Source organism: Podarcis melisellensis (assembly GCF_964234715.1).
Source record: "Podarcis melisellensis genome assembly, chromosome: 15".
Lineage (NCBI taxonomy): Eukaryota > Metazoa > Chordata > Lepidosauria > Squamata > Lacertidae > Podarcis > Podarcis melisellensis.
The window spans coordinates 39,939,295-39,955,111 of record NC_138532.1 but is presented as its reverse complement, the minus strand read 5'-3'; the positions used below and the strand labels follow the sequence as shown (position 1 = coordinate 39,955,111).

Here is a 15,817-nt window from a genome sequence, read left to right as displayed (position 1 = left end):
CTGTTCATAAATGCAATGCCCTCTGCATCATCAAAAGCAAAGTTCGCCAACCTTCTTAGGCACATTTGAAAACCTGACAGAACTTGTAGTCATTTTTTTTTATTTAGTTAACAAATAATATTCAGATTTCTTGGCACAAAAAGCTCTTTGCATATGCAAAGAACGATTATAATGTTTGCTACAACCCTATATTTGTATTAGGACCTGATACATTAAATAAATCATAATAGAATATTATAGGAGATGGTCACTCTAAAATGCTGATTAATTTTCATGAGAACTTTTATTTTGTAAAAAAAAAAAAAAATGACAGACAGATGCAGGAAAAGGGGGAAACGGAAGACTGGAAAAATGTGAAACTGAAAGGAACCTGGAATTCACATCCCCATCCATCCATCCATCCCTTTCTGTGTACCACACAAGAGGCAAACTAAGTGAACTACTCAGGCAAACTGGTGTCAGAGCAGCCACAAAGACAGTGGCACCCATGCCAGTTAAAATGCCACAATATACCCAAGGCTGCAATCCAAAGCAAACTTAGCATGCTACCAAGTAAATAGGGTTAGGACTGCATAGCAACCATCGCCAGAAGGGGAGGGGATTGATTTGGGCAGAGACAGCCAGATGACCGAGTCAGCCAATGAAACATTCCACCCCAATCACTTCTCCTGCACAAGCACCGTTGGAACGAGTAAGAACTTCTTAGGAACAGGATTTGAGAATTATTTATTGCATTTATATGCCACTTTTTCACCAGCAAACTCAACACAGTGTACATATTACAGATAGGTAGCCGTGTTGGTCTGCCATATTCAAAACAAAAAAAAATTCCTTCCAGTAGCACCTTAAAGACCAACTAAGTCAGTTCTTGGTATGAGCTTTCGTGTGCATGCTGTGTATCTGAAGAAGTGTGCATGCACACGAAAGCTCATACCAAGAACTGACTTAGTTGGTCTTTAAGGTGCTACTGGAAGGAATTTTTTTTTGTTTTGACAGTGTACATAGTTCTCCCAACAACAACCCTGTGAGGTAGGTTAGTCTGAGTGACAGTGAGTTGCCCAAGGTCACCAGGTGAGTGGAGGTTTGATCAATGATCTCCCAGGGCCTAGGCCGACATGCTAACCACAACACCACACTGGCTTTCTGGAAGGGCCATAGCTCAGTGGCAGAGCATCCGCTTTGCATGCAGAAGGTTTTAGGTTCAATCCCCGGCATCTCCAAGCAGGGCTTGGGAAAAATTGTCACCTGAAACCCTGGAGAGCGGCTGCCTGTCAGTGTAGACAGTACTGAGCTAGATGGACCAGAAGTCTGGCTCGGAACCTGGCAGCTTCCCATGTTATTGTGTTGACTACAGAGCACACTCTGCTATAACTCCCCATGCACTGTCTGAAGCTCCCCGCATTAAGACCACATTCAAGGCACTCATTAGAGCCGTATTGTTGTAAACAACAAAATCAATTGCCTCTTCAAGATAAATCATTTGAATCTGGGTGATAAAATGAATTCTTGAGCAGCAACCTGGGTGTTGTTTTTGCCAGTGTGGTTTGTGGACGATGAGTGCCAAATGAATGTGCCTGATTATTTTTGAAGGCAGAGGAGGAAAGATGTTAGCATGGCGTAGGCTTGGTACAGTACATTATCTGAACAGTAGAGGTCGTCAAGACATTAACTCTCCAACAAAGATCCCCGCAGAACTTGTGTCGCTGGCTTGCAGGTCCGCCTCCCCCACAAACACAAACACAGCTGCTCTGCAACATGTACCTGTATGAGCAGCATTTTATGGAGGGATAACGCAGAGGTGAGCTTGCTTGAAACAGAACAATCTTATCTACACTTTTAACAAAGATTTGGAGTGCTTCCCTTATGAACAGTCTTTTTTTCTCCCAAGATAAAGGCAGGAGCCTAAGAGAAATGTTACACCTGACACCCGAGAAAAGCCCTGCAGGATCACACCAAAAGCCTGTGTTGTCCAGCATCCTATTCTCCCAGCTCTTTCTCTGCTCCCCCTTCACGTTGCTTACAGAAGAGCAAAAGGATGGGCACAATCAGGTCTATGAGGCCACAGACCAGCTTTCTCCAGTCTGGTGCCTTGCAGATGTTGTTTGACTCCAACTCTCACCAGCCCCAGCCAGAATGGTCAATGAGCTGTAGTCTCACGAAGCTCTGGAGGGCACCAAGTTGGGGAAGGGTCCCAGAGCTCTTTGGTCTCCCACCAAAGGCCTTTTCACTGCCATGCTAACGGTGCTGGTTCCTCCAGGGCAGAAGGCCCTGAAGGATGTTGCGTCTCTGACCACAGCACTCACTGCTGATGTCTCCCAAGGATCACAACATCACTGACTGGCCCCACCCATGTAAACAGCACTGGACTGTGAATCTGAAACAAAGGCTTTGCTTACAGGGGTGTTCTTGGGGGGGGGGGTGTGTGTGATTCCTCACTCTTTTTGTGCTGTGCCCCAGATCTCCTGCCCCTCTCCCCTCTTTTTAAAAAACATCAAATTGTTTAACTTTGGTTATAAGGCGACTGGGCATGCTACAAAGCATGAGACCCCAGCCCAGCCAATCTTCATTTGCCCAGAGGCACTTGTTCAGCTTTCATATGTACATATGCCACAGTTCTTGCTAACAGATTGTGGGTGAGGCAGGGGGCCTGATCCACACAGTGTACTGGGCCCAGAAAAGCCTGTTGACACCCCCATAGCTCAGAGTTAAGTCCGAACAGCCAGAGTTTGTTTTTCTCTCTGAAACTCAGCCTAAATTTGTATGGATGAATGTAAATTAGCATATGCAAATTCTGTGTAAATATGTGGGACAGTGCACCAAGTGTTCTAAGTACCCAGCAATGCCCCAAGTGTAGACCCATCTTATTTGGGGAAGAGAGAATAGCTCAGTTCCCTAAGAAATCCTTACTGACATCAGTGCAGGCATCTGTGATCTTATAGATCCCAGATAATATTGTGTAAAACTCAGATGGAATCAGGATTTTCATTCTGTGCAGTGGTACCTTGTTTTGCGACCGGGATCTGTTCCGGAGCCCCAGTCGCTAGCTGAAAAGGACGCAGGGCAAAGCGTCGCATCTGTGTACGCTCGGGGAGCTGTTTGCGCTTCTGCACATGCACGAAGTGCAATTTTGCGCTTCTGCAATGCGCGAGCAGCAAACCCGGTAGTAACCCATTCCAGTACTTCTGGGTTTGCCACAGATGTTCACCGGAACAGACACTAGGTGCGGCGGACGTTCGCAGAGGTATTACTGTATAGGTGGCGCCAGGGGAGGAGGCAAACATTCTCCCTCCTCCAGGTGCAGGAAGCCTGTGGTTATTTGAAAGAAAACCAGTTTTCAGATATGAATTATAACCGGATCATATTCAAAAATCCTCCCTGCTTATGGAAATCTAGCATCTCAGAGAGAAGAATTTTGCCATCTCCCTTGGTTATCTTTTCTATGTGCAGGGGGAGATTTTTTCATAAAGGGAGCATACACGCACACCAGTTTTACCACTTGGTAGCTGAGCATGCGCACTGACACTAAGAGGCAGTGCTCCAGACACACTTGACCATGCATAAACTCTTCAGAAATCAGTTCGCTGACTGTTTTAACATAGTAATCATTGCTTATTTTGTATTGAACACCACCATTTTTTTATAAACAATTTGCAGGAGTGTCTTTCGCTAGGTTTTTATTATTTGGATTTCATTTCTTTTCTACATTGGATGGAATTTTAGTTTACTGAAGACAACTTTTTAAAGAGATGCAGGGTTTTCTGGAAAACCTCTTGGTCGTCCCAATATATATTAAGGGAGGTGGGGGTGGAAGAGTTTCTGAAGGGCAGATTAAAGTCTGCCCTGGGTTTTACGTGGATTAAGTTCCCAAATTAACATAAAAGAATAACAAAGCAAATCAATTTGATCAAAGAAAGAGTGTCACTAATTATTTAAACAGGACACTTACTGGAGAGGTTTAAAGGCAGAGGAGCGGATTTCCCTTGCATGTGGATCAAATCAGAAGTATCCCATAATTGACTCTTTACAAGACCTTGCTCCAGTGTAATGGACTAGATATTAAAGCCGTGACCGTTTAAAGCCAGTTTCCGTCTTACTCTAAATGGAGGTCTACCGCTAAGAGCTATTTTACAAGTTCTGACACATTAGCCGCATCATTGTGAAATGCACCAGCTCTGGCTTCTAAGACCCAGAATCTCAAGAGCTTTCGGCAGTTAAATCGTGTGAAATGGGGAACGTTGAAAACTATGTAGAAGTGAGGATTAACTCCCCCTCTCCCCCTCCAAAAGAAAAAAAAAATTAAATCCAGATTCGGGGGGGGGGGTTATCTTTATTTCCTTATCTTTTAAGTAGGCACTCTTTGGAGGAGTGGGGGCTCTGGCTTTTGACAGTAACGTTCCCTTGGGCAAAACAAATGGCCTCTGGCGTTCCTTCTGTAAGGTTCTCATTCTGGTTTCTCCTCCTGGCGCTGCTATTATTCAATGTTTATTTGCCACTGACAGGGTGTCAGGCGCTGTACAGAGTAGCAGGGCCAGCTCAATATATTTTGCTGCCTAAGGCAATGGAGAAAATGGCGCCTCCGTTGCCAGGAACGTGCAGGTTCCAGTGGGACTGGCTGTTGAAACTTACCATACTTTAACTATGGTGAGGGTGCAGGATGCTAGCTTAAGGGGTGTAGTGCAGGCTCACTTAGGGGTCTCAGGGGAAACAGACTCATAGCAGTTGAGAGGGACTCTGGGTCATCACCAGGACATAAGAAGAGCCTGGCTGCTGTATCTGGCCATGGCCCATCTAGTCCATCTGTTCTCAGGGCAGCCAACCAGATGCCTCTGGGAAGCCCCAGTTTCCAGCAGTTGGTATTCAGAAGTACACTTCCTCCAACAGTGGAGGCTAAAGATCAACATTGTGGCTGGTAGCCATTCTTCTCCTCCAAGAGTTTATGTAACTCTGTTTTAAATCCATCCAAGTCAGTGACCATCATCACTGCCTCCAGCAGGACCGAGTTCCTTACTTTAACTATGTGCTGTGCAAAGAAGTGGTTTCTTTTTTATCTGTCCATCAGCCTTATCGGTATCCCCATGTTCTAGTGTTACATGAGAGAGAAAAGAACATTTCTCCATCCACTTTCATCCAACACCCTAACAGTGTAGGAAAGCCATTGGTGTTACATCCAGCCTCTGAATGCTCATTTTACCTAACAATAGGGCCAGCACTACAGAATACCAGAGTGTTTTCTGTGGGCAGGGATGGACTCTGTGCATGAGATAGTCAAGACATGGTATGAGATTGTGTTTAGAGATCAGGGCAATCACAATTCCTTTCACAATTGGGTCAAGCTGATGGCCAAGTTTGGACTGAAGATGGCTTCTGTTATTCTAATGTCCTACACGATACTTAATTTGTCACCCAGCTTTATGGGTTAATTCTCGGGCAACAGAGGCATCTGGGCAAAGACAGTACATGCTAAAGAGAGGATCCAATAGACTGGGTTGACAATCCAGTAGGCTCTTAGTTAATGTATAGCATTATCCCCTATCAAGGTTCAAGAGCTTGAACCAAGAAACATTCTGAGAGAAGCTTGTGATTTCGCAAGTGAAGGTCAACCTTTATCTGATCTACATCACTTCCGGTGGAGGCTCACAGGTTTAATGCTCCTCTGTAGATAGAAAAATAAATCCTTGCCCATAGAAAGCTAGCATATCAGGGAAGTGGCCCAACATGTTCGTTTTCTGTATGGGTGGAATATGGAGGAGCTATACCTGAGGAGAGTGCATGGTTGGCATGCAGAAAGGCTTCATATTCATTTTCTGGTGTTTCCCATTAGAAGGACCAAGTAGCAGCAGGTGATGGGAAAGACTGAGAGCTGGGAGAGCCTCTGCCTGTCAGAGGAAAGAGTACTGAGTTGGATGGGCAAAGAGACTGGCCTGCTATGAGGCAACTTCTTGTCATACTATCAGGGGTCAGAAGCCGGTCTATGGCTGGGCTTCATGAAGAAATAGTCTGGTCTAGTTCAAGGCAGCTCTCTGTGTTCCCTTGACTACGTGGAGAAAGGCCAGCGTACGTTGGGTTGTATGCACCTGCCATAAATGGACTGTAGCTGTAGTGTCTCAGGTCGCTCACTGCACACACAGCCAGCTCTTTCCTAACTTTTCCCTGACCTTGTACCCACCCAAGTGTGTGATAACAGGGGGAACAAAGTGGTGTGCAGACTGGCCCCTTGCCTTCTTCCATTTGGACAAACGTTGTTCTGGTAGCACATGATCTCCGAAGGAAGTGCTTGGCTTACATATACATGGGTCTGGCACATGGTTCTGCAGAGGTCCAGATCATTTAATCCATAGGCAGGCAAAAGGTAGACCAGAATCTCCCATTAAATCTCCAGGTTGTTTGCAGTAGATCAGCAGGGGTTGTCAACTCCCAATGGCTTTACAAGAATCCCGCCCCCCTCCTAAATTAGGCCGCTGTAATTGAGAAAGCTGGGTGGAGGGGGGCAGGAGTAGCATTTTGTATGAAGGGGTGTGTCTGTGAGCACTGAAAACAAATTACTGGGCCGAGCGTATGCTCAGAGGCACTGGGCTCTACAGTTCTTCATCCTGTTCCCGAGCTGTTACTTTGCCCCAGGCTCCAACCGGTGAACCCAGCAGAAAACAAAGAAACAAAATCTGCCCACTCCTGATTAATCTGTTGGGTCAATAGAGGAGGCTTTATTTAATTGCCACCCCTTTTCAGTGTGAAACAGTGGAGCACAAGTCTTCCATTATTTCTTACCAATCTTTGGGAGGGGAAAGGGCCTATCCTCGTGCATTGGTCAGTCAAGTTGAGCTTCCAAAGTGCTAACATGACTCTTTCGGTCAGTTCACACTGCGGTCCTGTTCCAGTGTTCAGTGAGTTTGGGGTTTTTCTCCATCCAGCTGCAGCTGGCAGTGAGGAAAGCTGTCATTTTTTTGTGATGCTTGGCATTTGCCAACCCAGTAGGGTTACCGCAGAAGACTGATGCCTTCGGCGAAGCATTTGGCTTGCCCCAAAAGGCTTCAAAATTCGAGTCCTTCCTACCACACGTGATCCGGTGGACCCAGCTACCCACATCCCTTTTAGTGTTGACCACTGTGGGAGAGAAGCTTTCATTTATTAGTCTAGACAGGGCTGAAGGTCCCCACTTATCTGTGTCTGCCTGACTCTAAGAACTTGGCTATTTCTTCCAAGCAGAGTCAATATATCACACCAGCGTTTGGCTAACCCCCCTCCTTATACGCAGCCTGGAGTGGACACAAAAGTGGCCAGGAATCTTCCCTGGACGGTGACCTTGCTGCAGTGGCTGAACTGGAATAGCTCCTTTGCAGCTGCCCAGATTCCCTTTAAAAACAAAAACTAAACAGCAGCATACTTGAGCCTTTTAAAATGCCACATCCAGCCATCCTCAATAGAGACTGTTTAGGGTTGCCTACTACCAGCCCAGAGATCCTGCCTGTCCCTTTTAAAATGCCAGCAAAGTGAGAGTTGATGCAGCCCAGAGGAAATCATTTCCATTCCCACAAGAAAAGGAAGATGGTGGGCACAGAAGCCAGTGGAGGGAGATATGGCCTGAGTCTACCCTAAGACATTTTCTGAAGCCCTTGCCTGGGTTCCACCTCTGAGAGATGCTTAGGCAGCATTATTCCATGGTGCATTATTCTATTTTATTCTCACAACAACCCAGTGAGGTAGGTTTGACTGAGAGTGGGTGGTTGCCCAAGGCTACCTAGTGAGTTTCATGGCCAAGCAGAGACTTGAGTTCTGTTCCCCACACTCCAAGTCCTTATCTACTGCCTACTCCTCAGCCCTGCACCCACATTGCTGTTCAAGGGCACAACCCCTAACTCCTGCTGCCCCTTCAAGTTCTCCCCCAGGAGAGCCACCCCCAGAGGCTTAAATCTGTAGCGACCACTTGGCTAAAGGCTGCATACTTGCTGCACACAGAAACAGACTATGTAGCACCATTGATATAAGAGACTGGCTCAGCCTGTCAAAGAAAAAAGAAAAAGAAAAAGCACTGCTTATTCCCGCTATTAATATCAAGAATGTGTCAGAATTTCCATTCTCAACCACTAATTTTGTGGGTTTATGACTCTGCCATAAAAACACACCTCTTGGCTGAATTTTGGCATGCTGGCCTGTAGCTGGTCTTGAAAACCATGTTAACGCAAAACATCCATCCAGACACTGGTGAAATTCCTGCATTTCGAATACACTCGTTCCTTTTCTTTTTCATTTCTTTTTAAAAAGTTCTTAAATCTGTAAGCAGCATCAGGGCCCAACAGCCGCCGTGGGACTGTGTGGAAATGATTTTGCTCAGAATGCACCGCTGTGCTCCTAACGGTTGTTCTCTTAAACACAAGTGCGCATACACACACACACACACACAAACCCTTGTCTTTGCATTCCCACCCGCACCCCCCTCGGTTTGAAACTACCTTAATTGTTATGGCATCCCCCAAGAATCATGCAAATAATACTTTTGTTAATGTAGACATTTCCACATTTAAACCAGATTGAAATCATTTTGTTTGTCATGGCTCCCTCCTCGTAGGAACTGTCGTTTTGTGAAGGTACTGATAAGGAATTATGATGGATAATTGTCTTGCTGAGTGTAACTCCATCAGGCTGAGAACCGTGATGATTATGCCAGCTTGAAACTGGTAGTGTGGGTGTGATTATAGATGGCAGTCTTCTCCCTTGGAATTGCAGGTTTTTAAAACTTTGTCCGTTTTGCACTAGGAGGTTACAATGTTGCTTTGATTGATGTCTTAATGGAGTTCTCCAGGAACACTTGGCACATTGTCACCAGAACTTAGAAAGCCAATGTGCTACATTCTGAAATTGACAAAAAGTGACCCGGAAGTGTCTCCGGACAGCGCTGGCCCCTGGCCTCTTAAGTGAGATGGGCGCACAACCCCAGAGTCTGTCAAGACTGGCCCGTACGGGCAGGGGTGCCTTTACCTTTACCTTTAATGCTGCTTTGTCACTTGATTGAGCCTCCTTGTTTATTTTAAAATTTGAATGCCACTTTTCTGTATAAAGATGTTCAGAGTGGCTTACTACAAAACAACAAAAATGCAAATCAGTACATCATCACAATAGCACTTAAACAGGAGATCATTTCAAAACACAACACGGCAATCCAGTCTAAGCATATATTGTAATGAGACTTGACCTTAGTCCCTCTCGAGGCAAAGGGTGGGCTCATCCCTGACCATTAGCCACGCTGACTGGGACCGAGCTGGAGTCCAGCAACATTCAAAGGGCACCAGGTTGCCAAAGGCCGGCAGAGAACCATTTCAGTGGTGGCACCCTTGTTAGGGAACTCTTTTCACCATATAGTTTAGAGAGGCCTGCTCTGTGTTGTTGGGTTTTTAGGAAAGCAGGAAGACCCTCTTATAACAGTGATGAGGTATTTTGGAATCGCTCTAATTTTTCTAAGATGCAATGAAGATGGCTTAGTTATTTTGTAGCTTTAATTGCTGTTGGTCTTGGCATTGCTACAATGTTTTGCCGGCTTTATTGATGGGCTTTATTTGATGTTTTATTGATGGGATTATTTATTGTATGTTATTGCTTGTATTAAGTGTTGTTGGCCGCAGTTTCTATTCTTGGGAATGATACAGATCTCAAATAAATAAACAGGACTACTGCTTCTTCTAATTATTAGTATGTCGAAGAAGAGTCAGTTTCTATTTTCACTGATAGTCCACAGGCATCTAATTACAAACCCTTTTGAGTAATAGTTTCATGGAAACCACTGCTATTTTTCTAGAAAAAGAGGTGTCGGAACTCACTGTGAACGCTTCCCTTCTCTTATAATGGCAATAGGACCCACCTGAGAAAGGGCCAGAACTGACTTCCGGCAAGTTCCAGCTGAAATAAAGCCCTGATAGCAGCACAGTATAAATATTATTATCATCAAGGGTCAGCAAACTTTTTCAGCAGGGGGCCAGTCCACTGTCCCTCAGACCTTGTGGGGGGCCAGACTATATGGGGAGGGAGCGAATTCCAATGCCCCACAAATAACCTAGAGATGCATTTTAAATAAAAGGACACATTCTACTCATGTAAAAACGCGCTGATTCCCAGACCATCCACGGGCTCAATTTAGAAGGTGATTGGGCTGAATGCAGCCCCTGGGCCTTAGTCTGCCTACCCATGAATTAAATCAATAGATCTAATTTTCAGTATTACCTACTTCCCACCCACCCTACCCTACAGCCTCCAAAAATATTTCTTTACAGGAAAACATTGTTCCAAGGTGTCAGGAGTGAGTTCAGTGGGTGCCATTGTGAGTGGTAGTCCATTGAATGTGTAATAATGGTTATCATGTCACCATAAATTTATCATCTTCTCCTTTTCCGGCTAATCGCTTGGCTAATGCCTTGACTTCCTCAGTTAACGTTTTGCAGGGCACCAGTGTCCATACTTTCCGTTTCCACTGTGACAATTCCAAATGTTCTGGGGTCTTCCAATTTTGAGCAATCAGTTGCCCAGCAGCTACTAAAATCAATGTATCTTGAGATAATTTCTTAATTCATAGCAACAAGATAGGTAAATGGATAAATGATGAGTTGCTTTATCCTTTTCGTGGTATCCCAGGCAGATTTTTTTTTCTTTTCATTTTGGGAGGGGCTGTATCCACAACAACTAGAAAGGTCAGGACTTTTTTAAAAAAAGTTTTCAAAATCAGTTATTGGGCTTTTAAATGCCAGAATCGCAGGGTTTACATTTCAGCTATTTTTACTTATCAGTTTAATATCCTTTTAAAAGATTATGGTATTTGCACCTCAACATTTTCTTCAGTTGCATTCGCTGTATTTAATGCAATACTATTTAAAGTCTAAAGGTACTGCGAGGACATATTTTAAACTAGCAAGTCCTTCAGACTTTCTACTTATTAAATTAGTTTAAGTATGTGAAATTCTGAAAAGAGATTCAGCCTGAAACGTAAAATTCTGCAGCCCCAAGTTCAGTCCTGGGCAGAAAGAGCAAAACAGACGTCCTGCTGTAAAAAAACCATTTAATAATGTATTAAAATGCCATTGACTCGAACACTCTTTTTTAAAAAATGCACACTGTGAAAACAAATGGCTTTCAAATAATTAGGATCTTATGCCCAAGTTCAGAGCTGATCTCTGTGCAGAGATTTTTCTACTACAATCAGGCCAGTCCAAATCTGATCGTCTCAGGGGGGAATTAGCAGCACATAAATCAACTGGTGTTGGATTTTTTCCTCCTCTTTTGGCCATGTCAATGTACATCTTGGGACTGGCGAAATGCTGCCAACAGTCTTTGACATACTTTTGCATCACTCGTAGATGCACTTGTTACGATCCTCCTTTTCCTTTAAAGCAAAAAGTAAGTTTCTAGCCCTCATTGGTGCAGAGAGCAAAGGTATCAAAAACAAGGAGGCAAGTACAAATCTGACTTTGTTCTACAACTTCTGTGTTTTCTGAGGACTGCTGCCAGCATTCCTTTAAATCTGTTTGGATCTTAATATACTGCTTACCTCCTTTATTAATATAATGTTTACAGCCTGTCTTAGCCAGACAGTAAGTATTGTGGCAAAAACGCAGAAGTCCATGTTTACCCAGCTAAAGAGTGCAGCAGGTCTCAGGTTCAATCCCTGGCTATGGCTGTTGCTATTTGTTAATTAGTATTTGCACTTCATTTTTTAAAAAGGCGGAGTTTTAAAAAAGAATAAATAAATAAGTCAATATGTAAATTCATGAATGTGGCCAAGTGTTGTTGTTTTTAACCAAACATACCCCTAATGCATTCTTGTAGCAGTGATTCCAAATCTCGGTTTGTCATCAAAAGTGATGTTTGTGTGTTCCAGAATTTTGAACATCCTTTAGAAATCCCCAGGCTGCCAATCAGTGTATAGTTCATAATAATGAGCCAATGCTGTGAAATGCTTCCCTCAGACATTCCTTTTGCCACCCACCAAGGCCCTGATTTTTAATTTAAAAAAAACTGTTGTCAATTAAAATTGTTGTCTCTGTTTTGGAGGGGGTTGTATGGAGGGGGCGGGTGTGTCTGTGCTTTCCTTATTTTGCTGTGGGTAGCGGCGTTTTGCCGGGGCAGGGTAAGTTTTTCTTATGTCAAATGAGTATTTTGTAGTGCCTGCAGCAACTTATTAGATTTTTGTATGTGGCCCCAGGCCCAGTACAGTTGGGGACACCTAGTTTAGGACAGTTTCCTGTATTCCAAATTTGAAGTTATTTTCAGTCAGCCAAATTCTAAAATGACCACGCTAAACTACATTGCAGAGGAATGTTGGAGGTGACATCTCTATTCTCTTGGCTGACAGTTCTGTTCCATCCAGCCATTGTGGCCAGTCCATTGACATCTGTTCAGTCAGCTGAGTTCCACCAACTCAGCCGGTTCTGTGCTAGTCAGGAACATTATAGGAATCTGCCTTATACCAAGTCAGTTGGTTGGTCCTTCCAGCTCAGTACTGTCTGCACTGACTGGAAGCAGCTTTCTAGACAGGGATCTTTTGCCAGCACTACCTAAAAATGCCAGGGCTTGAACCTGGAACCTTCTTCAGGCAAAGGAGGTGTTCTGCAACTGGGCTACAGCCCTCATCCTGCCCCATCTCTACCCAGTTCTAAACAGGTTTGCAAAATATTGCTGCCAGCTAGCACTGGTGGTTAGAATAATCGAATTGTAGAATTGTTGCACCAACTGATGCTACAGCACCGTTGTGGAGTTCTGGATCAGCTTACCCTAAATTGCTGTTGCTTGTATAGTGGCTCATTTGTTTGGTCCACAAGGTAGATTGTTATTATTATTATTATTTAAGTGATCCAGCATCTCAGCTCTTAAAAACTGCCTAGCAGTTCATCCAAATTAGTACCTCTTCTGGCCAAATTGGTAGCAATATGTGGAATGATTTCTTTTTTTTCACTTCGCCTGCCACAAACGATTAGTGCAAAGGCGCAGCATAAAAAGTGGGCCCTTGTTTGCCTTCAGGAACTGGGTGGAGGAAATTAAAGGATCAACATCTTAAGAGGGGCACTGAGGGTGGATTGTTCCATGTGACGGCCACAGGCCTCCAGGAAATTGACTTCATGAAAGGCTTGAGGATGCCGGGATGAGGATGAGGAAGGCAGGTGATGATCCTAAATCACAGTTCAGGCACTCTGAGGTTTGGAGCTTTCTTTGCAGTTGTTGTTGTTGTTGTTGTTGATCCAGGGGAGAAATAGCAGATTTATTCTAGAATGGAGTCCCCTCCTTGTGCAATTAACCATCAGTGCAGCTGCCAGCATCGACATGTTCAAATAATAAAAAGAGACTGTTTGAATTTCTATAAGGGAGGCTAGACACTTAATATTTTTTTTTTAAAAAAAAAAATATCAACACCTTCAATGAATTGTAAGTCCTAGAGTTTTTTTTGTGGAGAAGCCATGACAGTTAAACTGTGGAAAGAAGGAAAGAAGGAAGGAAGGAAGGAAGGAAGGAAGGAAGGAAGGAAGGAAGGAAGGAAGGAAGGAAGGAAGGAAGGAAAGAAAGAAAGAAAGAAAGAAAGAAAGAAAGAAAGAAAGAAAGAAAGAAAGAAAGAAAGAAAGAAAGAAAGAAAGAAAGAAAGAAAGAAAGAAAGAAAGAAAGAAAGAAAGAAAGTTCTTTCCTACTTTCTGATGCTCTAATGCTCTGGCCAGCATTGGCACTGATGCCAGCAGAGAACCAGAAAACTTCGTTTGTGTCTCCCATGCAGGCACTGAGCAGACCCAGTCCTGCTTAGCTTGGTACAAAATGAACACAAACCTGCAAGTATCAGGACTGAGTGACAAAGATGAGTCAGGTACCAAGAACCCAGGAGCTGTGCCAAGGGGTCAGACCCAAGCAACAAGGCCAGCAGTCAGTATTGCATCACCATCCATTCGCTAAATGTGTCTGTGGGTGCTTCTTCATACAGTGCATAGCTAAGGTGGGAATTTGCTCCCGAAAGAGGCAGTGATGGCCATGAACTTAAATGGATTAGGCAAACTGAGAAGAAGGCTGTCCACGGCTACAAGCCACAATGTTTGACCTCCATGGTTGGAGGCGGTCTGCTGGGAATCACAAGTGGGAAGAGGAGCGCTGATGCACTCAGGTCTTGCTTGTGGGCTTCCCAATGGGGCATCTGGTTGGACACTGATCCCACTGAAGGCTTCTTCCGACATTCTTAGGCTCACTCTTCCCTTGCATCTCTAGCAGCCTGCTTCCGCCTTCCTAGTGATAACACAGGAATCTGGCTGCATTTGCAGCCTTTTGTTCCCATGAGGGGCCTAACAGGAGAGTCCCCAGAGACTGAATGGACTCCATCAGAAATGATCTCTCTCGCAGAAGATTAAAGGTGCCTCCACTGATTCAACTGTTTATGGATTCCATTTTGCTCTGCTTATGCAGCTGATCCTTTAAGGAGCCTCAGATTACCCATAAGCGCTAAGACTTCTGGGGGGGAGCAGTTGCAGGATAACAGAACCCTTTTTATGATAATCCTAGCAAGCATCAGAGGCTAATTTATAGAGATCTGGTTGCCAATGTGGAATCCGTCTAGAATTTCATTAGCGAAACCTCAGTACGTTCGTTGAGTTCTTCCGCTGAGACAGATATCAAAAGGGCGATTGCATTTTCCCCCCTTTATATGCAGCCACATACTGGAATTATCTAGTTAAAAAGAGTTTAAAACCCTAAGAAAGGGGGTCTAGGAAGCATTTTAAAATTCAAGAATCTCCATATGAGGAACTGTAGAGCCATATAGTGATATTCCATAGTACTTTTTTAAAAAAAACCATTGATTTTGATCAACTGATATTATGGATTCCCAGTTAGAGAGCAGAGGAGTGTGTACAGTTGCACAGAGTTTGCACCTCATGGGAACCCAGAGGTTTTGTTCAAAGACACCACCAATCAGCGTGCAGCAAAACAGGCAGGGACCAGCTGTGTCCTCTGCGTTTGGAGGAAGTATCCGTTGATTAATCATTGGGTCCAATGATTTAATAGTAGGGGCTCGGTTAAGGGCATATTTTAAAATATAATACCAATATACAGAAAATGAGATTTCACAAGGATTCCAGAGCAATTGCCCGCAGTTTGAAACTGAGTGCCCTTTAGAATGTTACATCATTATTTAAAGAGCATAGTCTTTTAAAAGCTATTTTTGGTCCTAGTTGTTTTTCTACAGTAGGAGGTTAGTATTGTGTCAGTTTTCATTAAATGGATAAATATAAATCTGACCACATTTGTGGGAAGGAGCTTCACCATAGGAGAATGAGAGGAGAAATTCCACATGGGAGTGACCTTTATGTGCTGTAACGACTGTATGAACTTGACATTAAAATGTTTGGGAATAAACCTCTGGCCCGGATGCAGCGCTGCTTGCCCTTTCCTGCAAGTGAGTCACAGCTCAAAACGGGGCTGTTCCTCTTCACCCTGTGCATCCGTAAATTGAGCATTGGGAAGCGTGTCCAGACGAGCATTCCAACTGCACACAGTCAAGGTGGATCGGAATACTTGTGTGGAAAGTTTCCATTCCCCTTCCCAACCCTCTGGAAAGGAAGGAATGTGGGGAAACGGCTGACTTCCCCTCACCCACCCACATTTTTTTCTTTGGGGAGGAGAGTAAGGTTCATGTGTGCGCAGTTGTAAAATCTTGTCTGAATGATACTGTACAGAAATCCCCATCAAGGTTTTCTTCCAGCTTCCAAGCTGTCTTCTCTCCTTCATAATGATGAATGCCTAGGAAAGAAAGCTATCTAATCTTCAAATTGGCTGCTTTTCTTAAAAGGACAGGAAGAGAGGCTGTGCCTTA

General features: G+C 44.1%; 1 protein-coding gene across 3 annotated transcripts in view; it reads left to right on the top strand.

The window, feature by feature from the left end:
- BRIP1 (BRCA1 interacting DNA helicase 1) overlaps positions 1–15,817 on the top strand; it is a 196,582-nt gene that overhangs the window by 170,883 nt on the left and 9,882 nt on the right. The window lies entirely within an intron of this gene.